This window comes from Urocitellus parryii, chromosome 1 (genome assembly GCF_045843805.1).
Source record: "Urocitellus parryii isolate mUroPar1 chromosome 1, mUroPar1.hap1, whole genome shotgun sequence".
Taxonomy (NCBI): Eukaryota; Metazoa; Chordata; class Mammalia; order Rodentia; family Sciuridae; genus Urocitellus; species Urocitellus parryii.
The window spans coordinates 226,745,949-226,771,946 of NC_135531.1; the positions used below are offsets into that span (position 1 = coordinate 226,745,949).

At 34.3% G+C, this 25,998-nt stretch overlaps 1 protein-coding gene and 1 pseudogene across 3 annotated transcripts in view; both read right to left on the reverse strand.

Annotated features, from left to right (window-relative positions):
- The window catches only part of Ola1 (Obg like ATPase 1), a 139,556-nt gene that overhangs the window by 11,290 nt on the left and 102,268 nt on the right, over window positions 1–25,998 (reverse strand). The window lies entirely within an intron of this gene.
- On the reverse strand, window positions 4,951–5,590 carry LOC144256617 (actin-related protein 2/3 complex subunit 5-like protein; annotated as a pseudogene).

Consider the following 25,998-nt stretch of genomic DNA (forward strand, 5'->3'; position numbering starts at 1 on the left):
CAATATTTACCTTAACAAAGGGAAAAGAACACATTTAACAGTGCTATTTGATATTGTACATAACAACCAAATCCTTGCAACTTAAAATATGTCCCTGAAATAGTACCCTCCCGCACCTTCTTTTCTTGGTATTCTGGATTAATCCCAGTGATGCTTTACCACTGGAGATACATCCCCAGTCCTTTTTATGTTTTATTTTGAGATAGTCTCACTAACTTGCCCAGGCTGGCCTCCCAAACCTGTGATCTTCTTGCCTCAGCATCCCAAGTTACATATTGGCATATTACAGGCATATGCCAATGTACCTGACTGAAATAGCTTTTCTAGCATACTTTGGTAAGAACTTTAGTATCATCTTTTCTATATCTCATGCCCTTCCAGCCTTTCCATGACCTCTAGCCACTAAAATTCTGATTATATTTTTAGAAAATTCTTTAAATATGGGTCGGGGGGGGGTGGGTTTATGGCTTAGTGGTAGAACAATCACTTCTCATGTGTGAGGCACTAGATTTGATCCTCAGCATCACATAAAAATAAATAAATAAAATGAAGTTACTGTGTCAATCTACAACAACAAAGAAATTTTTATAAAAAATGCTCAGTGGTTGAGTGCCCCTGAGTTCAATCCCTGGTACCTGCTCCTGCAATAAATAAATAAATTAAATTAAATAAAAAAATCGGTCCAGGGTTGGAAGTGTAGTTTAGTGGTATAGTTACTGCCTATACCACTGGTACAATCCCCAGCACTATGAAAGATGGCCCCATTTAGTACTAAAGCCAAGGTATATGGTATAAAATTATATAGCATTTAGGGTACCTTTTTTGAACATTAGAACTCTTTCAAACCTACTTATTCTATTATGGACTTTTAAAAATAAAAGGAAATCAACTGAAAGCATGAAAATGTCTGAGATGACTATACAAACCAACTAATAATGAAATGGATAGATGCTGACTACCTATTCTACTGACATACAGAAGAACAAGAATGATAGAATAATTCCTGCTATGTCTCCCATGTCCAAAACCAGAAGAGAAAAATGTCACTAGAATTTTAGGGAGGAAGGAAAATACTTTGTTTGAATCCCCTGCAATGTTAAGGAAGTTTCAAATACACAGTTAAAAAAAATACTTTAGACAACATTACGATTATCAATAGTTTCTTCTTTTTTACTTATTTTATTTTTTTATGTAGTGTTGAGGATCGAACCCAGTGCCTCACACATGCTAGGCAAGTGCTTCAACACTGAGCCACAACCTCAACCCCACTTCTTACTTTAGAAGACAAAATTATGTTTCTTTTATTCTAATAAGTCCTAATACCTAGAAAAACAACTGTAGTAAGTTAGCTTTGGAGTCCAGATTCAGAATATAAGTAATGATTCCAGCAGAGAGGACTTGGTGAATTTATATCAAGTGAAATATTGCCACGAACTGTTCTCTATAAGAACCTCACAGAACCACTATCTGAAAAATCTCATTCATTCTGCAGTCATTATAAGGCAGCATGTTTTTTGTGTGTGTTCTGATCAATGGAGTCAATGGGGCATGAGGAGAAGTCTGTAAAGGGGTTTGGAACAAGGTTTCAAAAGATTCATTTGGCTCTTAAAAAGAGAAAAAGAAGAGAATCTCTGCTGGACACTGTTTAGATCTTTCCCCTGAAACTCTAGAACTCATTTGTAATGAAAAGAATGGAAGTGGGGAAATATAGAAAAAAATCCTTGTTCATGATGATACCATAGGAACTCTGAATTAACCATCCCAGGAGACCAACTACTGGGTCTTAGTATGTATTAGGATTTTCCTTGTTATTTATAGCTGAAAGCATCTGGTACTGATGCATCTTTAGGGTTATCTTTATTTAAGTATGTGATTTCAGCTCTTAGTTCTAATTTCAATTTATTCTTTAAGATTCAAGTGTCTCTAGAGCTTTCTCTGAGCTCCCACATAGGCATTATCACCACTTTAAATTGCCTATTAACCTACACATTGCCTATTTTGTGCACTAGAAATTGCCTATTTTTTTAAATCTTCTCCCACCATAGAAAAAACTTCTTGAGGTTAGGACTATGTCTTTGTTCCCTGCTATCTCTACAGAATACTCCTACCACACAGAGGATGAACAAACTTTTCTGAATAGAAAACAAGATAGAAAGAATTCTAGCTAATTCAGGTTTAGCACCCTTAATTTGAAAATCTGAAGTGCTCTAAAATCCAAAACTTTTCAGTGCCATGATGCTTGAAAAGTTTCAATTTCAGAGCACTTCAGATTTTGGATTAAAGATGCTCAACTAGTAAAGTTTATGCAAATATTCCAAAATTTAAAAGAACTCTGAAACCTGAAACACTTCTGATCAAAGCATTTTGGATAAGAAATACTCAACCTGTAACTAGCAGAGTGACTCTAGTTGGTTATTTTAATCATCTGCAAATTGGTCTACATTAGTATACTTCAACTTGTTCTGAGTTTTCTACGGGATTTTCCAAGGTGCTAGGAGGAAAAGGGGCGGAGAAAACAATGACGAAGGAAGGAAAATTGAAATAAAATGACTGGGGATATAGCTTAGTGGTAAAGCGTCCATGGGTTCAAATCCCAGTACCAGGGGGGAAAAAAAGATTTCATCTGAAGATAAGAGTTCTGTTGTTTTGAGCCACTCATTCACTGATTGAATGATCTTCTTCTGAAGTATACACTATTCCATCAGAAGAAGATCAAACAGTGTTAAAATCAAACAGTGGTAAAATCTTTAGGTACTTCATTTAGATTTATTTAAATGCTACTTTCCCCTCCCATCTTCTGCCACTCTCTATTCCCTTATGTTAACTTGTTTTTCTTCACAGGACTTACTACATTACATATTTAATGTTTATTCTTTCTAGCCAGCACTGATAGATCCTTTTTTTTTAACCCCAGCCCTGATAGACCCATTTTAAAAAATCTCTTGTCAACTACAGAATCTCCAGCACCTCCTATTAAAGTGCCTATCATAGGTAGATGCTCGATAAATGTTGGGTGATCAATGAATTAATCTGAAATTTTGTCTAAAAAAATTAAGTAAAAGAACATTCAGAAGAACATATGATTCTTACTTTCCTTAACTAGCTAGCTTTTGCCAAAGTCGAACTTTAGAAACTAGTTTCCTTGACCACTTGAGGGAATTCTTTTTTTAAATAGCTAAATGGTGAAGTGAAAATCACAACAGAACCTGGGGATGGGGGGCAGTCACGGGGGGCGGGAGTGGGGGGTAGGGGGAGCACACCTAATTGTTGTGAGACTACATCAACAAAAATCCATGTAGGGTTTTTTCATTTCTAAGTTATAACTGTAGCTTGAACTACTACAATTCAAGTCTGAACCATCACGCTACTATCTCTAGGTTCATTGTGAATGTACCAAAAGAAGCAAGTAAAACTTTTAGATGCTCCCTGAATCTCTGGCTTCATAACCCCTTTATAATGGCTACTAAGTTAAGATTTGTACTGATACTAAGTGGCCCTAAACAGAGTACATTTCTGAAACTATAGTCCAGTGTTTCTCAAAATACAGTTTGTGGATAACCTGTGAATCCAATAATTTATTTTAAAAACCTAAATTTATGACCTTTAGACGTGAGAGTTTGTACTTAACCCTTCCAACACTTTGCACTCTGATGTCTTACTATTTTTGAATCTGTATCTGTTCTTTGCAATTTTATATTCTGGTCTTAAATATCACACATAGAAATATTCTGCAATTACAGTTATCATGAGTTATGAAGTTATAACTATAAAACATTGTTAGCCTGTAAGGAAATTTCCCAACTATATTAATGATCCTAAATGCAATATGAAATTACTAGGCCAGGCAAAGTGATGCATGCTGGTGATTCCAGCTACTTGAGTGGCAGAGGCAGGAGGATTACAAGTTTGAGGCCAGCCTCAGCAACTTTGCGAGACCCTGTCTCAAAATAAAAACATTAAAGGTCTCAAAAAAAGAAATGCTTGGTAAATGTACAGTGTTAAGACAGTAATTTTTTGCGGGGTTCAGTGGCAATGCTTATAATTCCAGCAACTCGGGAGGCCAAGGCAGGAGTTTAAAGCCAGTGTCACCAACCTTATCAAGACCTCTCGGCAACATAGCAAGAAATATAGGTTTCCACTTATGTGAGGTATCTGAAGTAGTCAAACTCATGGACACAAAAAATAGAATAGAGGTACCAGTGTTAAAGAGGGATTTTGTTCAATGGGTATAGAATTTCAGATTTGCAAGACGAAAAAATTCTGGATATTTGTTGCATAGCAATGTGAATATAATTAATACTGAAGTGAATGCTTCTAAGGAAAGCCTACTTGTTCCTGTCACAAACACATTTAGCACACATGGAACGACCATAGGCCCTGCTAAGATGTTCTTTCATTTTAGACAATCTTTTCAGGACTTTAGGTCTGGCAGCATGAATCCCAGGAAGTCTGCCTGGGCACACACCACATGCAGATTTTGGTGCTTTCCCAACTCCTTTGTAAAAAGGTAAATTCGATTCCTAGGGGCTCTTGACAGGCTAGTTTTGTTAGAGGCTTTATTGTTGGAAAGCCTACCAAGTTATGACAAAAGACCACTTGGAGTGCCTCTAGATATCGTCCCAGGAAGAAGAAGAACACCCCTCCCCGTTTTAAACAGGCAGCACACATAGGAACATCTGACCAACACTGGCCAGCCACTCTGTCGACAGTCAAATGTCAGTTCCGCATCACTTTGTAGACAAAGGCAGACTCTCAAATCTTGCAAAGGATTTAGGAAACAGTAAGATGATTTCTCCCTCCAACTCGAAAATCATACATTTCAGTAAATTTCAGTAGATATGTGTCTTGAAAAACTTAGTTGGGAGTCCCTAAGAAGATGATCTACTGTCAGTCCCTTCTTTACCAGCCTGGGCATCCAAAATTCTTCTGAAGGTAAAATGAATTTTTTTTTTAAACAGTCTTTCCTGCTGTAAGAACTTTTATAATGGAGACTAGTCCCGCTATAGCTAAGACTTTTCCGTGCCATTGGAGTAATGCTGCACTGCTAATTTCTGTGGGCTTCTCAAACCCTTTATAAGTGTACTTCATTAACAAGTCAATGCCATTTCTGTACATAGACTATACAGCTTGCTCAACTTCACTGCTCTTACGAGTTTGTCAGTACTTTTAGCACCGACCTTGGGCTTGCTCCTTCACAGCTTGATTTTTGGTGTTGACTGTTGAGTTCCACAAGGCTACATGGAAGGCTCGAATCAGGCCCCCTTGCCACAGAAGCCCATCCACCTCGCTAGGGCCTAAGGTCTGGGCCTGGCTTTCCTGCTGGCCACGGCTTCCTCTTGCTCCTCAACTGGTTCTCGTCAACTCTTTTATGTCCACTGGATGGAATCACGAGGATAGCGTGTTCTGGGCTATGGTGGGAGTTCAAAGCCTGGTTCAGCCGGCTCCCCGCCACTCTGCTTGGGGATTGGAAGCAGCTGCCCACACCTCCTCTGTGCACAGACACCAACACCCACTCACTTTCCTGGATTTCCTTCTTCTTGAAGGCTACAAATATTCCCTTGTTTGTCTGTCCTACATTTTCTTTATCCATTGATCTATGGATGGGCATCTGAACTGCTTCTCCCTCTCAGCTATTATGAACAACATTGCAGTGAACACGAGTAAGTAAATATCTCTTTGAGAATCTACTTCCAATTCTTTTGAAAGTAGGATTGCTGGGTCATAAAGTAATTCTATGTTTAGCCTTTTCAGGAGGTACTAAACTGGACCATTTTTTTTTTTGGGGGGGGGGGAGGAGTAACCAGGGATTGAACTCAGGGAAACTCAACCACTGAGCCACATCTCCAGCCCTATTTTATATTTTTTTTAGGGACAAGATCTCACTGAGTTGCTTAGCGCCTCACTTTTACTGAGGCTGGCTTTAAACTCACAATCTTCCTAACTCTTGAGCCGCTGGGATTATAGGTGTGTGCCACAATGCCCAGCCCATTTTACGTTCTTACCAGTGATACACAAGGGTTCCAATTTCTTCAAATCTTTTTTTTTTTTTTTAATTTTTAATATTTATTAGTTCTCGGCGGACACAACATCTTTGTTGGTATGTGGTGCTGAGGATCGAACCCGGGCCGCACGCATTCCAGGCGAGCGCGCTACCGCTTGAGCCACATCCCCAGCCCAATTTCTTCAAATCTTTACCAGGACTTGTTATCTGCTAGTTTTTTGATAGTGGCCAACTTAAAGAGAGTGAGATGATATTTCATTGTGGTTTTGATTTGCATTTCTCCAGTGATTAGTGATGTTGAGTATCTTGTCATATGCTTGTTAGCCGTTTGTATAGCTTTTGTGGAGATATGTCTATTCAAGTTCTATGCTTTTTTTTTTTTTAAATTAGGAATTGAACACAGGGGTGCTTAACCACTGAACTATATTCCTAGACCTTTTTTATGTTTTATTAGAGATAGGGTCTTGCTGAGCTGCTCAGGGCCTTGATAAGTTGTTGAGGCTGGGTTTGAACTTGCAATCTTCATCTTTTGCCTTCCAAGTTGCTGGGATTATGGGCGTGCACCACTGTACCTGGTTCCCATTTTTTAATTGGGTTACCTCACACCCAGTAGGTTATAAACAAAGGATAATAATAAGTGATTTATCCACACAATGGAATATTAGATATAAAAAGAAATGAAGTACCAACATGTTACAACATGAACACTGAAGCATTATATTAAGTAAAAAAAGTCGTACACAAATGCCACTCAGAGTATGATTCAATTTATATGAAATAGCCTTTATAGGCAAATTCAAATAGAAAGTAGATCAGTAGTTGCCAGGGGCTAGATGGAGAAGGCAATGGACTGTTTGTTAATGGGCATGAGTTTCTTTTTGAGGTGATAAACATATTCTGGAATTAGTGGTAATGGTGATACAATATTGTGAATATACTAAAACCTACTGAATTGTGCACTTTTGTGTATGGGAATTATATCTAAAAAATAAAAAACCCTGAAACTAAGCTGAGAACTAATTTAAAGATAAAAAAACAGGAATATTAATATTACCCACATTATGATCCTATGATGTTCATGTTCCTGAGGAGATATATGGGTCAATACAAAAAGCAGAGATTTTGGAGTAAGGCAGATATCAATTCAAATTACAGTTCAACTGCATTCTAACTACACAATCTTGGGAAAGCTATTTAAGCTTCCTAAGCCTCTTTAATCACCTATAACAAAAATAATCTACCTACACTCACAGGTTGATGCTAAAGTATTTTGAATATAGGAGACCTTCAAATGTTAGTCCCCAATCTTAGCTGTCTCCTATCAGTGAGTGGGCCATTCTCAATATTTACTGTAGAATTAAAAAATAGTATTAGATTGCCTATGAATAAAGAACAAGAACGCCTTTTAAAAGTCAGTTGTCTATTTCTAAAAAGTCTTGCTTAATTGAATCTTTATAGATAGGAAGGTAATCGAAAGTGAAAGAATTCAATTACAGTGACTATAAAAATATATATTAAGAATTATGTGTGGGGCTGGGGTTGTAGATCAGTGTTAGATCACTTGCCTAGCATGTGTGAGGCCCTAGGTTCAATTCCCCAGCACCACATAAAACTAAATAAACAAAATAAAGGTATTATGTCCATCTACAACTAAAAATATTAAAAAAAAGAACTATGTGTGGTGATGCAACTTTGAAAAAGCAGAGTAGGGAGTGGGAAAGAAAGAAAAGGCAAACATTCAATTGCAAAAGAGCAGAACATGTTATAATAGGGAAAATGCAGTGCTCCGAGAAGAGTAAGAAGGGGGTGCACAATCTTAATATTAGAAGATTTTGGCCTCAAAACCAGGAATTTGAAGAAAAGAAACCAAGACATTCAATGACCTTTAAGGACATTTAAAAAATGTTAATTTATATAAAAAAACACACAAAAAGAAAGCTGCAAAGTGAAAATTAATAAATATTTAGTCAAATTTTAATTAAATGTCTACAGATGCATAACCTTATGTTAACTTCATTAATTGTTAAAATTTGAATTCATAAAAAATTTATTAAAAAAAGTTAGTTTAGCTAGAATAAGAAAAGCAGAAAAGGAAAAGTTTTGTTCATAGTACAGTTGGATTTTTTAAAAAAAATATTTATTTTTTAGTTGTAGATGAACACAATATCCTTATTTTATTTTATGTGGTGCTGAGGATAGAACCCAGGGCCTCACATGTGCTAGGCGAGCGCTCTATTGCTGAGCCACAACACCAGCCCACAGTTGGAACTTTTTTGCCAGGCACAATGGCATAAACCTGTAGTCCCATGATTCTGGAAGCTGAGCCACGACAAGTTCAAGGCCAATTTCAGCAACTTAGCAAGACCCTTAGCAATTTAGTGAGACCCTGTCCCAAAATTAAAAATAAAAGGAGCATGAGATGTAGCTCAGCGGTAAGGTGCTTCTGGGTTCCATCCCTAGTACCAAAAACAAAAACAAAATAACCCCCCAAAACAAAACAAACAAAAAAACATTTGGAATTTTGTGGGGCTAATAAGACTGTAATATACTTCCAAGGGAAGGATAAGTGATTGTGCACATCAGAATCCATTCACACAGACATCATTTCGCAAGTGGCTCTTTCTTCCTGAAGTTATTCTTAAATCAGTCTCTAGGGATGTTTCCTTATTGTAACCAAAGTGCATTTATGATCCTGTTTATCCACCTCCATTCAGTATTTACCACACATGGATATACAAGTTTCATTAAGAGTAGACATATTAAAAATGTGGATGTGTAACCGATGTGATTCTGCAATCAGTATTTGGGGTAAAAATGGGAGTTCATAACCCACTTGAATCTAATGTATGAAATATGATATGTCAAGAGCTTTGTAATGTTTTGAACATCCAAAAAAAAAAAAAAAAGAGTAGACACAGAAGGATCCAAAGTCAAGGCCAACAGTCATTGTAAAAAGGGGAAAGTTATTGTTTCTGTAACTTTGGAGAAAAGGGATTTAAGGGCAGGGGAAAAACAAGGATCACTATAAGATAAATGGTAGGTCTTATCCAAACTTCAGTAGGTACAAACAGGTATGAAACCACATTAGTTGAGAAAAGACGTGTCCTGGAAAAACTTTCTATTCTATCAATGGTGCATAACCTGTGGTGCAATTTTCAACTGCTTCTGAAAGATGATGCCTTATTCTTTCTTACATGAATGATAATCTTAATATAATTTTATGTGTAGTTGTGTACAACATGCCAATTGGCTTAAAGGAATATTTTGACACAAGAAAAGAAATAATTGGGAAATGTGTGGGATTAGAATCATATCTAACAAAACTGAAAGATGGGATATAGTTTATCAATAATAAGCAAGAGCCCATCATTTTACTAAAAAGATACTATATGCAAATGAACTTTTGTAAATAAAATACAAAAACTAATTTAATTGAGAAATTCTATAACTAAAGAACTTCCATAGGTGGGAGCATGGAGGAAGGGAGGAGGAAGAATAGAAAGAAGTTCACTGGATTACACAAAGGGGAATGAAGGGGGATGGGAATAAGAAAGACAGTAGAATGAACTGGACATGACTTTCCTATGTTCATATATGAATACACGACCATGTAACTCCACATCATGTACAACCACAAGAATGGGAAGTTACATTCCATGTATATATAATAAGTCAAAATACACTCTGCAGTCATTACTGTCATGTATATCTAAAAAGAGCAATAACAACAAAAAGAACTCTCATAGGCAATCTGTTTGCAAAGAAGGCAGTATAAACAGTATATAGTTCTCCGCAGACACAACATCTTTGTTGGTATGTGGTGCTGAGGATCGAACCCGGGCCGCACGCATGCCAGGCGAGCGCGCTACCACTTGAGCCACATCCCCAGCCCCTTTAGCTACTCATTAAAAATCATTGTTTTCAGGATTGGGTTGTGGCTCAGCGGTAGAGTGCTAACCTAGGATGTGTGAGGCCCTGGGTTTGATCCTAAGCACTACATAAAAATAAATAAATAAATAAATAAATAAAGTAAAAACAAACGAACAAACAAACAAGTAATATAAAGGTATTGTGTCCAACTACAAGTAAAAAATATTAAAAAAAATCATTGCTTTCAGAAATAATTTCATGTTGCAAATATCATACAAAGAAATACATTTGAGGCAAACCAGTGGTAAGTGTATTTAACTTTGGTATATGTTCTATTATATCACTTTAAATAGCCAGACTAGGAACAATTTATTACTTGGCTGTGTGTATGAAGGGTGGTTTGACACATCTTATTCTCTGGTCTTTTGGGAGAGACAATAACTGATAAAACATCCCTTTGTTTCCTCCCCCAGTATAAAGGTTTCTCTTCACCATCCTGGCAAATTGCCTCTTACACTTATCTACTATTTTCCAATAAATTAATTCATTTGAAAAGTAATTGCCAAAAATAATTTTATTATGAACATATTATAATTAAATGAAGATTCTTAAATGGTTTTTCTTTCTTTATATTAAGATTTCTGCTTATAGCATATATCAAAATAATAATTACAAGAAATCAAATGCTATGCAACTGACTTAAACCCATTTTTATTTTTGTTCTCAGTGCAGATACAGAACAGGTTTTCCATTTTCTAACAACTGATCCAACCGTCATTAAATGTACCCTACCTTTCCATTGTAATCAAAGAATTTGTAAAAGTGAAAATATATTTGTCTATCAAATTGGTAAAGATTAAAAAAAAAGAATAACAGTGTTGGCTGAGGCTAAGATAAAGGTAAATGTACTGTCTTAAATGGCTGCATGATGTTCACTATGGTTTTCTTTTTTCTTTTTTTTTGGTAATAGGGATTGATTGAATCAAGCCACATCTCCAGCCCATTTTTTATTTTGAGATGTGGTCTTGCTAAGTTGCTTAGGGCCTCACTAAGTTGCTGAGGCTGGCTTTGAACTTGTAATCCTCCTGCTTCAGCCACTAGAACCGCTTGGAATAAAAAGGCGTGTGACACAGCACCTGGCAGTATGTTTTTTTTAAAAAAGCAAAAGAGCCAAAAGAAAAAACACTGAGGGACCTGGATAAATATAGTACACTGTTATAATAATATACCACACAATAATTAGAAACAGTCTTAAAAAACATGTGGAATAGCACTCACGATGCATTGAGACCATTCACTCACATAACTATTTATTAAATGTTTATGTGTCAGACATTATGTTCACTAGGTGCTGGGCTGGTGTGAATAAGACAGGCGTTGTCACAGAGATTACCAAGTTTGCCTGTTGATCTTTCTAGATTTTTTGTATAGTCATGCAATGCACAATGTTTCAGCCAATAATGGACTGCATACAGAATGGTGGCCCCATGAGACTTTATTGCCTAGAGGCATCATAGCCATCTAAGTTTGTGTAAACACACTCCATGATATTTGCATGATGATCAAATCCCCTAATTACACATTTCTCAGAATGTGTCTCCATTGTTATGTGTTGTGTGACTGTGTATTTATACACTCCTGTAGGAAACAAGGGGGCACTGATAGCTTTTTCAAAAAGTTATTTTTTTAGTGAGGTAGAACTAACAAAGAATTAAAATGCACAGATTTTGGATATTCAGTTTGATTAGTTTTGAAAATTTCATATATACATATAATTACTTCCTACAAAGATACAAAGCATGCTCCGTTCTAGTTAATCCTACCTCTTCGCCTGATGCTCTGTGTATTTACTGGGGAGGTGTATGATTTCCACCAGATCTACAATTTCCAAGATATCACAATTTATTTATTCATACTCTTATTGATGAACATGTGTATATTTACAGTTTGGGGCTATCTCAAAGCAGCTATTTATACTTTTGTGTAATAAAAACATTTATAACATATGAACATAGTTCCATTTCTTTTGAGTAAATACTGAAAGTTGGAATTACTGGATCACAATGTAGATTTATGCTAATTTATAAGAAATTGCCAGTTTGTGAAAGTTGTTTTACCATTTTCTATTCCAACCAGCAATGCATGACAGTTCTTATCGTCTTACTTCCTTGTCCACATTTGGTGATGTTAGTTATTTTGATTCTAGCCACTTTAGTGAGTATGAAATTATATCTAATTGTGATTCTAATTTGGTTTTCCATGATGTATTAAAGATGCTGAGTACTTTTTGATGTTTAACTATATATCTTGTTTGTGAAGTTTATGTTCAAGTCTTTAAGCTGATTTTTAAAACTGGGTCATTGGTTTTTATATTGTTCATTTGTAGAATTTTTTTTTTTTTTTTTGGTACTAGGGATTGAATCCAGGGCCTTGTGCATGCTAGGCCCACACTTTGCCAGTAAGGTACATCCCTAGACCTTTTAGATTTTATTTTGAGACATGAACTCACTGAGTTGCCAGGCTGGCCTCAAATTTGCCTCAGTCTCCTAGGTAGCTAGGATTTACAGGTATGTGCCACTGTGCCTGGCTCATTTGTAGAAATTTAAAAAATATATTCTGAATAAAAGTTCTTTGTTGGACATACATATAGTAAATATATTTTCCCCAGTCTGTAGCTATTAATTTTCTTAAAATTTTTTATGAACATCCATTATAATGAGGTCTCTTTTTCTTGTTATGGTTAGTGCTTTTTGTGAATCATCCAAGGGATCTTTGCCTATCAAAAGTTGTACAGATATTCTCCTATGTTTCAATGAAGGACTATGGAATAAAATGGCAAAGTGAGAATGTTTAAGTCTAAATCAGAATGCACTGCAGATGATAAATTATGAGGCTGTTACCTAAGTCAAAAATGAAAAAAGGTTTTAGTATTGGTTGTTATGCAGTGTAACTGAAGAAGATGGAAAGACCATCTGAATAAAGACCATCCAGATTTAGAAACAAAACAAAACAAAAAGATGAAACTTAGTGATGAAATAAATATGGCATATAAAAGAAGATATATTAGGGGTTGGAGTTGTGGCTCAGTGGTAGAGCATTTGCCTAGCATGTGTGAGGCACTGGGTTCGATTTTCAGCACCACTTAAAAATAAATAAATAAAATCAAGGCATTGTGTTAATCTATAACTGAAAAAAAAAGAAGACATATTATGGGCTGGGGATGTGGCTCAAGTGGTAGCGCGCTCGCCTGGTATGCGTGCGACCCGGGTTCGATCCTCAGCACCACATACCAACAAAGATGTTGTGTCCGCCGAGAACTAAAAAATAAATATTAAAAAAAAAAAAAGAAGAAGACATATTAAAATGATTTGAAGAACTTAAGCATAAATAATTCAGAGTGCTGATTTTACTAAAAAAAGATAGGAAGGTTGAAAAGTAGATTCCATTGTGGATATCATTATATGAAAAAAAAAGTTTAGTTTTATACATAGCATGCTTAGTATGATAATGAAATATCCAAATGGAAGTTTCTTGTTAACAATATCAAGAACAGTAAAACTTAAAAAGGGAAAAGAGGAAAAAATAAGGCTGTAGATTTGTTAATCATTAGCATAGAGCAGTGCTTTTCAAAGTAGTATCCATGTACCAGCGATGTCAAGTTGGAACTTGTTAGACAATTCTCAGGTCCTATCCTGGAGTCACTGATTCAGAAACTCTTGAGGTAAGGCCATGCAACCTATGTTTTATTTATTTATTTATTTATTTAGCAGTGCCAGATATTAAACTCAGGACCTTGTGCATGCTATGCAAGTGCTCTACCACTGAGCTCTATCTAATCTGTTTTTTAATAAACCCTCCGGACGATCCTGGTGCCTACTTAAGTTTGAGAACCAGTAGCACTGGGTTAGAGTTGAAGCACAAGTGAAAAAAGGTAAGAATTCCTCAATTATAAGTCCCTAGGGAAGAGCCATGGTAGGCAGAGAAAAAAAATCAGTAAAGATTAGATGTGAAAGGCTAATAGACTTGTCACCCAAAGGCCAAGCAGAACACAATGTCACAAAATTTCTAAGTTCAATTTATTCTGATAGAGAGACAAGAACATGGAAGTGCTTTTTCACCCATTATAGACTTCACCTCAGCCCCAACCCCAAAATGAGAGTTATATTGTTTTGAGGAAAAATATTAATCATAACCTACTTTCCACACTAGCTTTCCTTTAAATAAAGGAAATCTGCAAAATAATAATCAAAAAGATACTGCTATATGATGACATTTCTTTGAAGGAAAAAAGAGAAACTGACAGGCATTTTGCCTATGTAATTTCATATAATTCTTACTGGATTTAGGATTTAAGACTACTTGAGCTGGGTATAGTGGCACATACTTGCAATCCCAGCAGCTCAGGAAGGTGAGGCTAGAGGATAGCAAGTTCAAAGCCAGCCTCAGCAACTTAGTGAGGCCCTAAACAACTTATCGAAATACTATTTCAAAATAAAAATAAAAAGGGCTAGGCATGTGGCTCAGTGATAAAAGTCCCCTGGGTTCAATCCCTAAAACAAAAACAAACAAACAAAAAAAGACTACTAGTCTTTCCACTATGTAAGTAGTGGATTGAGCTACATTTTCCTAATGATATTTATTCTTCATTTGTGCACTTCAGTTCCCAGATGCCACTTAGATATAAAGTCTCTTACAAATAGTATAGTATTTGCATATAACCTACTTGCATCCTCCTTTATACTTTCAATCAACTCAAAATTATTTATAATACCTGACATAATGAAAATGCTATATAAATAGTTATATACTATATTGTTTAGGGAATAATGGTTAGGAAAAAAAGGTCTGTACATGATTATACAGATGTAATTTTAAAAAGTATTTTTGGGGCTGGGGGTATAGTTCAGTGGTAGTGCGCTTGCCTAACATGTGAGAGGAATTGGGTTTGATCCTAAGCACCACATAAAAACAAATAAATAAAATAAAGGTATTTTGTCCATTGACAACTAAAAAAATTTTTTTAAAAAGTACTTTTGATCTGTGGTTGGTTGAATTCATGAATGCAGAACCTGCTGATAAGGAAAGCCAGCTATATAATAACACTTTCAAAAATGAAGGAGAAAAATGAACTGTAGTGTGAAAGGCAAGTAGGGCCACAGTTACTTTTAAGAGATAGGACAAGGGGCTGGGGTTGTGGTTTAGCAGTAGAGTGCTCACCTAGCACATGTGAGGCCCTGGGTTTGATCCTCAGCACCACATAAAAAATAAATAAATAAAATAAAGGTATTGTGTTAACTACAGCTAAAAAATATTAGAGAGATAGAGAGATAGATAGATAGATAGATAGATAGATATTGGATAGATAATACCACATTGCTATACTACCTGGGAACATCCACTAAGGAAGGACAAACTGATGATGCAGGAGACAGGAACTACTTGAATAGATGAATGGGATATATAATCTCATGTACAACAGACATGTTGTACTATGGTTAAGTATAGCTGGGGTCAGCAAGTCACTGCAAATGTTTTTGTACAACTTACAGAATGTTTTTCACATTTTAAAATGATTTCTTAAAAATATTTTGTGAGAGTAAAATTATATAAATGTCAAATTTCAGTGTCCACAAATAAAATTTTATTGGAACAATGGCATGTCCATTTGTTTATGTATTGTTTATGGGGGCTTTTGCATTACAACAGCAAAGCTGAATAGCTACAATAGAGACTATGTGGTCCTCAAAGCCCAAAAATGTGATGATTCATAGAAAATTTACTGACCCCTGGCTTAGATAATTTTTCTACCTGTACTCTAAACAACAGATGTATTAACCAGAATAGACTGGCTTCCCGTGATCTATATATTTTTATTAATGAAGACTAAAAGGGAGTGTTTAAACAAGTGGGATAAATTCAATGACTTTCATCCACCTAGCCATTCAATCAAGCATCAATATTTACTGAGTCCCCAGTGTCAAGTACTAGAGGTATAAAATAAACAAGAGAGGAATGGTCCTTGTTCTTATGGAAACTAAATTCTTAGAAGACAGAAAAACAAGAGACAAATAAGTGAAATGGTATAGCTTGTGATAAGGACTGGAAGGAAATACACATGATGCTATCTATGATAGAGAAAAAAAAGGAAGTCTGAGGGATTATTCTAGGCAAGATATTTTTGAGGCAAGGGGAGACAACTATGTAGGGGTAAGTGGTGTGGAGTAAGGCAAAGAATTAAATATTCTCATATTTCCACAACATTAGAAACAGGTGAAGATGGAGAAATATACATTTGTGAATTGCATAAATGTGGACTATGTTCCCTGATGAATTTTCCAATGGCATGTTTGCTACAAAATATACAGAGTATAATTATATAATGGGTCCAAGTGGTTCATAAACAAAATGCAAAAAAAAAAAAAAAACCCAATATAGTATAATTACTTTATTATCCCAGGAATAGGAATGGTTCCAGAAAGTCAGTTCCGCTTATCAGGTATATACAGTAACGGTTATTATTTTTTTTTAATGGAGGAAAAATATTCTACACAATGTAAGTCTTACAGGATACTGGCAAATGTAAACATGCCAAAGAAAGTATACATGGTAGGAACTGCTTAAAATAAAATTAAGCTTTTTGTACTCACATTAAAACAATTAAATATAAAAAGTGATCATAAAATGGTAAAAAATTTTAGAAAGAGTAGAATGTTCTTTGATTGTAATTCATACACAGCTAATGCAGCATAACGTACCAGTTGACGTTTGATAAATGATAAGTAAGCTATGAACTTTGGAAAAAAGCTAGTGTTATGTGGCTCTTAATATTTTTCTTGGCCTTAACTGTTTTAAACACAACCTATCCATTCTGTGGGATGGCTATGCAGTTTGTTTTATGTCTTAAAATAATTTGTCATCTTGTTTTAGATATAAACAACTTTCCACTTAAAATTTAAGCAGATTGAAGTATCACTAAATAAACTGTTCAGTAATCTTTTAGATATTTACAATTAGGCAATTCTAGTTTATTTCTCCTTATGACAAAATGAAAAAAAAAAAATTATTTCCAACCATTTGAAAAGCCAGGCACAGGTCTATCGAAATGTAAGGTATAGTTCAATGTAATGATTCATGGTGTCTCTAATAGAAAGATTCAGCAGTTCTCAATCGAGACCTTTATTCTTTCTCTGAATAAATGATGCCTGAAATTTTTATTCTTGTTCTAATGGAATTTCAATGGCCTTCACTGCAAATCTACTGGAAATTTTTGCATATTAAGTGGAAAAAATTAAATGATGTTAACCACATTTTAATGTGATTAAGGCTGACAGGGTCATTATTTCTGCTAATCACTCAGTTTAAAAAGCTCAAACAAAACTTTATAACAGACAAGGTTTTTAATTTTATGTATATTTTGTTGAAATTAAGAAAAAAAACTGTAAAAGAAAAAGAAGAGAAAAAAAACTACAGTCCTTGACAAAAACCAACGAGTAGTTCTTACAATTTGCAGATGGGTTTCATTATACTTAATCTGGTGATGTAAAAACAAAAATGCAAAACAATCTTACATTGCACATGCTCCTCTGGTTTCTTTCCTTTTAAACATGAAGAGGGTAAGAAAATGTACTTTGTAGAATTTTGAGTTCTGTGTTTCCTATTTGCTGCTAAATGGAAACAAATATAGTTTTTTCTTTAGATCTTATAGCAAACCAAAAACAGAATTAATGCATAAAACTGCCTTAAACAATTCTTCAGTTTCTATTTTTTAGATTAATCTATGCTATGTACAACAAATATTATAAATATATCAGGATAAACAAAATCTTCACTGATTAAAAAAAAAATCTCCCCCAAAAGTGATATTGACATCAGAAGAATAATAGGGATCCTAATCATTAGTAGTACTTACAAATAATTCATCCTTTCTATTTTCTGATAAGAAATTTACTTTCTTCAATGGTTATTCTATACTAGAAACTTAAATTTAAATTAACTTATCTATCTATCTATTTATTTATTTTAATGTGGTGCTGAGGATCAAACCCAGGGCCTTGCACATACGAGGCAAGCGCTCTAACCCCAGCCCCTTCAATTAACTTTTTTTTTTTTTAAAAACATTTATTTATTTATTTTTTAGTTTTCGGTGGACACAACATCTTTGTCTGTATGTGGTGCTGAGGATCGAACCCGGGCCGCACGCATGCCAGGCGAGCGCGCTACCGCTTGAGCCACATCCCCAGCCCTTCAATTAACTTTTTAAGCTCATAAGTGTATTTAGTGTAATCTTGGCATTCCATTTGCAAAGCATTATTTTTAAAAGCACACCATTATAATATTCTTAGTGCAAAAATGAGTAGGATACTAGCAAAAAATTTCTAATTTTCTGAGCATTTCAGTATTTTCCATAAAGAGCAATTAAGATAGATATATAACATACCCAACTGTAAAAGAATGTATCAAATATCTCCCTATCTCTTTTGGTTGGCTGTCAACTGCTTAATCAATAGTGGTTCTTGAAAATTATCTTTATTATATTTTAGCTACTAAACTGGAAATTTCTAAAAATGACTTGAGGATTGTAATTCATTTTGACACATGAAGGTAATATGACTATTCCTAATTCAGTAGTTATAGGTTTACAGAAACAAAATTAATTAGCTTTTAGAAAAGTATGATGAGCAAATGATTTTTAAAAAGAAACACACCTGAAGTTCAAGCACTCTAATTCATATTGATTCACCCCAATCTAGTAAACTTAAACCAAATTCATTAACCAAAAACAAAACATCTCATACATAAAAAAGATTAAATAAATACATTTTGCATTGTAGTTTTCTAAGGCAATATGAAACTATGATCATTGCAAATAAGAGACAAACGGAACAATTATAAAACTTAAGCTACAGGTGCAGTACCTTTATCCAAAACCGGATCATCCTTTTCATGGTAAATTACTCAATTGCATGCAAATAGATAAATGAGTTTACCTCACTGATCACAATCTAAGCAGCTAACAAAAGCAGAGCACCTGGCCATAAACAAGTCCTTTGAAATGCAATTTAGTACTATAAAGTTTGAGAAATTGCTGTTCTGCTTTCATATTAAAAAGCATAACCAAACTACTTTTCAGCAAGAAGCTCAGCCTTTTGTGAAAATAAAGAGATTAGAGTCTGTAGTAGATTATATAAATAAAGAAAAAAAGTCAATATTAACACTGTTTTGTGGCCATAATCCTTCTTGTCCATAGAAAAAATTAATACTATTGAACTTTTTTTATTTAGTGTGATGCTATGCACTGGTGCATCAGCTAATAACCCTCCAGAATTTCTATGCTCATCTAAAAAGAGTCCCTGCTGAATGTTCTAATGCATCTTATTGTGAATCTTCAGCAAATAAAACTTCATGTATGAGCTCATGATGTGCTTTGCTGCCGGAAAGTCACAGACTCTGTGGGAAGCTCTTTATCTTCCCAGCAGTCAGTTCTCTGAGAACATCAGTGCAGCTACTGTAGTTACCTGTAGATTACTTGTATTTTCTCACATCTGTGTCCAGCAATCTAAACCATGATGATAAAGGGTCATTAGGTTTTGAGTGAGGAAGGGGATGGACTAGACAATTTGCTCTGATAAGCTCCTTGTTGGGAACTCCAGTTTAGAATGTGAAATGTCAGATATGTACAGTTTTATACTAAAAGGAAAAAGGAAATTCACTTTTTTGTACTAACAATTAAAAATGATGAAGTTAAATGTATCAATATGGTCTGCTGATTCACATTTTATTTGGGGGCTTTATAATTAAAAGTACTTAAGACAAATAATTTTCTGCTTGTAAAATAGATGTCCACGCTCTATTAGCCACAAAGAATTCAGGTACAATTACTAAGATAACTGCTGTTTGGTGCACAGCAAAGCAATTTCCCACAGTGGGACTTACAGTTCAATTTACCAGTTGGGCAAATATTTTGTGCTCTGTAGTGGCCTAGAGAGTTAAAAGCTGTAGGTAACATTCGAGTAGTGTTATACTTGGAGAAAACTTTCTTCAATCCAAATGGGTGGTTTAGATTTCAAAGTACAGATGATATACTAAAAACATTTCCCCAAATTAACAATATAAATTTAAAATGCAACGTACAAAATACTATTGTCACAGCAAGCCCTCTGACTTCTCATCACCCCAAAACAGAGGCTCAGAATTTAGAACTCAACGCTGTCGTGTTATTTTCATATTTGTGTTGGTTACTAAATCGTTCTGATATATTTCTTTAGCAATTAGCTGATAGACTATGTTATATTCTTGATTATAGAATGGGGATGCTAATTAATTTTAAATGGCTTAGAATAATTGTTTCAGATCATAGAAATATATTTACAATTTTTTTTGTCATTCTTCAGATATTATACACCATATAAACAGGATGCAAAGGGGAAGTTAGTGAAAGATAGAAGGGTTTAAAAACACTAAATTTATATTGGGAATTTACCTCTTTATTTAGGTATGCTTATTCTAGCACTATTATGTCCTCTCAAATATCTACCTATCTTCCCATAAAAGGCATTTTTAAGAGAAAGCAGTGACTGACACAAATAAAATACTGCCTTGCCTCAAATAACTATATTAAAATAACAAAAGTATGTGAATAAAAGCATATAATATCTTAAAATGAAACATCAAGCAGGGATTTGGTTTTTTTGAAATATATTTTTAAATGGTTGGTATTCATTTTACTGTCTGAAGGCTTTCCAATGTTTCTGGAGAAGAAAAAATAAAAATACTTACTTTCAAAGTTGTCTGCTAGCCTTAAACATAAGCAAGCATTATTTTCCAACAGATTAAAGTAAGCATTTAAAAACTCTTTCTTTTAAATACATGAATTATCTACAATTCTCTTACGAAACTCTGTAGGATGGAAGATATGTCACTATTATCATTGTAGACACATTTCCTAAAATAAAAATTATCATAAAATACAACATTTTCATAACCAATATTAACACCCTAAGGCAATATGAGAACAGAAATCCATAATAATTATTCATACACCAAGCCACTGTAAACCTAAATCATTTCTGAAGACCTGAATGTGTCAAGAACTTTGACAATTATGACTGGAGCCAGGAAACTGTAGCACTGCAGAATTTCTTATGAATTTCTCCAGTTACTTTTTATAAATGCTGTCTTGGATGACAGCTTAATGTGTACCACATGCAATATTTATTCTTCTTCAGTGTCAGACTGTCTAGCCATCCAAGGGAATACAAAGAATGTCACTTATTAGGATAAAAGCACAAGGAAAGTAATCAAGGACATATGTAACATCAGCCAATCATGCCCTATTTCAACATCCTATTCCATTCATAACAGTTCAACAATTATTTGCTTACTGATAACTTGCTTTCAGGCTGTTTGTGTTCACCATAATGGTGGTTTGCATTTATTTTGCTCTTTAGAATTGGACACTTGCTGTGCCATACGTGTTTGTCAAAACTTTATATCTTCTGTCAGAAATGGCTTAGAATATCAAATAATTTCTATTTGTCAGGAACTACTAACACAACAATCAGTAACCCTTGATGTCAACAGGGCACTGAAATAAACAATAAAACAACAAATGCCTAACTATTAAACATTTCACTGCAAAAAAAAAATTCCATAAGTGATACATTTAAGAAAGAAGGTATTGTTAGCTCAGCCACATTCACACACCTTTTCCTGCATAAGAATGCTTAATAGGCATGCTTTTTCTTTTGTTTCAGTTTTCCATGATTTATCTAAGAGAATTTCTCAATCTAATCTGGTGGTCTTGAAACTATATACTTCCAATGTCCAAAAAACAGAAAGTCACATTAAAACATATACTTTGGCCACTCATACATATTTTACTTAATAATGGATTTTAAATAATATAATATTCCACCACATACCATAATCATGTACTGTGTAACTGCAGAAACATATATGGATTTAAATCCATATATGGATTTAAATACAGAATTAATTCTGTATTCTAGTAACATTTAAAAGCGTTGGATCTAGACAACTAAGATGGCTAACCTCTGAATACAGAAAAGAAACAAATATTTGATATTCTCCATATTCCCTCTCTTGGTCTCTTCTGTTTCAGATTTGGCCTAAAGTAGAGTAAGTTCTACACAGCAAGAAACAGCTTGCCATACAAACTATCTTATAAAATTTCTTAAAATAAGATGTGAGAGGAAAACAACAACACTTTTTTTTTTTTTTAGAGAGAGAGAGAGAGAGAGAGAGAGAGAGAGAGAGAGAGAGAGAGAGAGAAATTTTTAATATTTATTTTTCAGTTCTCGACGGACACATCTTTGTTTGTATGTGGTGCTGAGGATCAAACCCTGGCTGCACGCATGCCAGGCGAGCGCGCTACCGCTTGAGCCACATCCCCAGCCCCCCTCTAAAAACAACACTTTTAAATAAAAGTATTATTGTAGATTTTTCTAAGCCTACATCTAAATACTATCTTATAAACCAGTCAACATATAAGTGATATATATATATATTAACTTATAATTTTTTTAAATGTTTATTTTTTAGTTGTTTTATTTTTTATTTTATTTATATATTTTTATATGGTATTGAGGATTGAACCCAGGCCCTTGCACATGCTAGGTGAGCGCTCTACTGCTGAGCCACAACCCCAGCCCTTAACTTGTAATTATTAATTGCTTAATCTACTAAGCAATTTTCTTGGTTATATAGTATTATGACTTAGCTGCTGGCTTGCAAGCATGCAGGACTGGAGATGAAAATCCATTTGAATAGTATTGAAAAGGTAAATATGATTAATGAAAAAAGAAGCACAGTCGGATTTTTCTAAGAATTGCTATTCTTATTTAAAAATCTGAAGTATCTACAAAACAGTAAGATATAGCTGCCACATTCTAATATAAGCAAGAACTCAAGTTAGTTAACTTATTATGTAATTTATTATGTAATTACAATGACAGACACTAACCAACTGACCATCAATTTACATCTATACATACACATATGCTCTCAGAATTAAGTAAAATTAGACTTCAAGCCAAAAGGACCTATTTTGGTCACAGAATTATTTCACTTAATATATGTATATTTAAATTCTCACATATATAAATATTTTAATTCTCACTTTTCTTTAAGAAAAGTATTATTCAGTCTGGTAGGCAAAGAAATCAAGGGTTTTAACAAAAACTAACCAAAATATCTTGAGTTCATACGAAACACTGCAATTATGTACATTCTCTAGCAGGCATGGGTTTCTGTATAATTTTTGCTAGAATATCAACAACACAGAAAATTCTTTGTGTGCCATTTTGCTGCATGAAAAGGATGCTAAAATAAAAAAAATAAATCTTTGTACTTTCTCTTATGAGTTTGAGCTAAGAGAAGTCTTTACAACATTTAACTGGGTTTCTTACTTCACTTCTCTAAGCCTTAGTTTCTCTTTACCAAGTGAATAGAAATTTGCCTTTCAAGGTTGTTACGAGGATTAATTAAACCAAATGATTGAACATATTTAAATTCCCCAAAGTCCAGTATATCAACAGATGGTAGTTACTCATATAGTAATTAACCAGAATACTGTGCAAATAATTTATTTGTACTTTAACTAATAAAAGAAAGATACGTATACACACATCTCTACTCCTAAAGTAGTTATCAAATATAAATCTCAAGTACTGAGACTGTAAGGAAATAGAATAAATTAGTATGTGGTTAAAACAAACTCAAATGAGGCTGGAAGTGTTGCTTGCTTAGCAAATACAAAACCCTGAATTTGATCCCTAAGCACCAGAAAACAAGCACACACACATGATTAAAGAAAGCAATTATTGTGACAAAAGAATCAATATGTATTTTAAATATAAAAACTATTTAAATTATTGTCCCTGCAAAGGGATATTAAATTGGAAAATAGATTTTAGAGATAAGTTCAGAACCACAAAACCAAAATTTTTGTATTACTTTTAGTTGGCATTCTCTATGTTATAATGAATTTTTTTTAAGAGAGAGAGAGAGAGAGGGAATTTTAATATTTATTTTTTAGTTTTTGGCGGACACAATATTTTTGTTTGTATACGATGCTGAGGATCGAACCCAGGCCGCACGCATGCCAGGAGAGTGCGCTAACGCTTGAGCCACATCCCCAGCCCTATAATGAATTTTTGATCTCTCATTTTGTTGAGCATGAACTGTCTAACAACAATAAAGCCTTATCAAAATGAAATTTAGAGTGATAAGAAATGTGACTAGTATATGATATATTTCTCAGGGCTTGTCTACCTTTCCAGCATCATCCACTAGTGCCCCAATGCTGAGATATAATGGCACAGTAGTAAAGAAGAATATGAGCTCTGCAGATAAATTGCTTAGGTTTGAATCCTGGCACCATTGTCCAGCTATTAATTTTGGCCAACTACCTTCATCTCTCTGAACTTGCTTTCCTCTCCTCAAAATGTGGGTAATAATACCTACTTTATAAGATTATTGGAATAATACCTACCTTATAAGATTATTGGGAGTCGTGGGACTGGGGCTGTAGATCAGAGGCAGAGCGCATGTATAAGGTACTGGGTTCGATCCTCAGCACCTCATAAAAATAAAATAAAGACATGTGTCCACCTATAACTAAAAAATAAATATTAAAAAAAAGATTGCTGGGAATCTTAAATACAATTGACACATAGTTAAGGGTTTGGTAAGTGTTGACTGACATGACTACTAGCCCAACATTAGACACACAAATTATCTGCCATTATTCCATTTTCATAGTATACCCTCATTTCTCTGTTCATTTACACATCAATTCCCTTGTCCTAGCAGTGATATTTTTAACAAACTCTCTAGTTTGTTATTTAAAAAATAAGTCAAATCTTTTATTGTATTACTATACAAAAGTTAATCTGTAGTTACAGTTATGTTTTTAAGGATCTAACTTGTGGCATTCCTATATTTTAGACTTGGCAGTTTAATAGACTTTCTAGTTTCAATAAGGACCACTGTATCTTTTGACCAAAATTTTATACATAGTATATACTTAAACATGGATGCTAAAGTGTGTGCTAAAATATACTGCTGTTGTCTCTTAAAAATAGGTATTATATAGGGCTGGGGATGTGGCTCAAGCGGTTGCGTGCTCGCCTGACATGCGTGCGGCCCGGGTTCAATCCTCAGCACCACATACAAAGATGTTGTGTCCGCCGAAAACTAAAAAATAAATATTAAAAAATTCTCTCTCTCTAAAAAATAAATACATTAATTATGCAATACTTATATAAAAATAGGTATTATATAGTTAACAAAATTACAAGATAAAGCAAAAACAGCAGCAGCAAAAAACTTACTATCCTAAGACAAGCACACAGTTATCAGATTTCTGGAGGTTTACAAATATATCTTGTACTACCTCTTGGCCACAAGTCATCATGTGTGGAACAGGCAAAAATATAAGTCAAATGGATCTATTTTTACTACTTAACTTACAAGAACCTGGGCAGGTTTTGTAATTTCTCTAATTATCCTATCTGTAAAATGGGCATGATAATATCTGTTTAATAAATATAACATCATAAAACTTCTATTTAGTAAGTTTTAATATTTATGTAAATATGTTTCATCAATTCTTCTATTAACATCTCAGCAATTTCTAATCTCAGAGTTCCTGTCACATAGCAGGAACTCTCATGTATCTCTTTTGGTTTGGTTTAGGAGAAGCTAAATCAATGATATTAAATGGGGAAAAATTAATTCAAGCCCTCACCATGGCCTATTAATCCCTATACTTATTGACCCCTCTATTCTTTTTACCTTATTTTCCTTGTTTATTCTATCTGGCTACCTCAGAGCCTTTGCACTTGCCATCTCCTCACCCTCAGATTTTCTCAAGGTGTATGCACTTACTTCTCAAGGCCTCCCTAACCACCATAACTAAAATAGCCTCTCTGCTCTGCTTTTATTCATGGTGCTAATAATTTCTGGACATTAAACTTAATAATTTCTTATTGGATGCTTATTATCACATAAAACCATAGCCCTATGGAAGCAAGGGCTTTTTCTGTTCACTTCCTAGAAAAGTACATGACACACAGAAGCTCAATGATTATTTGCTTAAAAAGAGA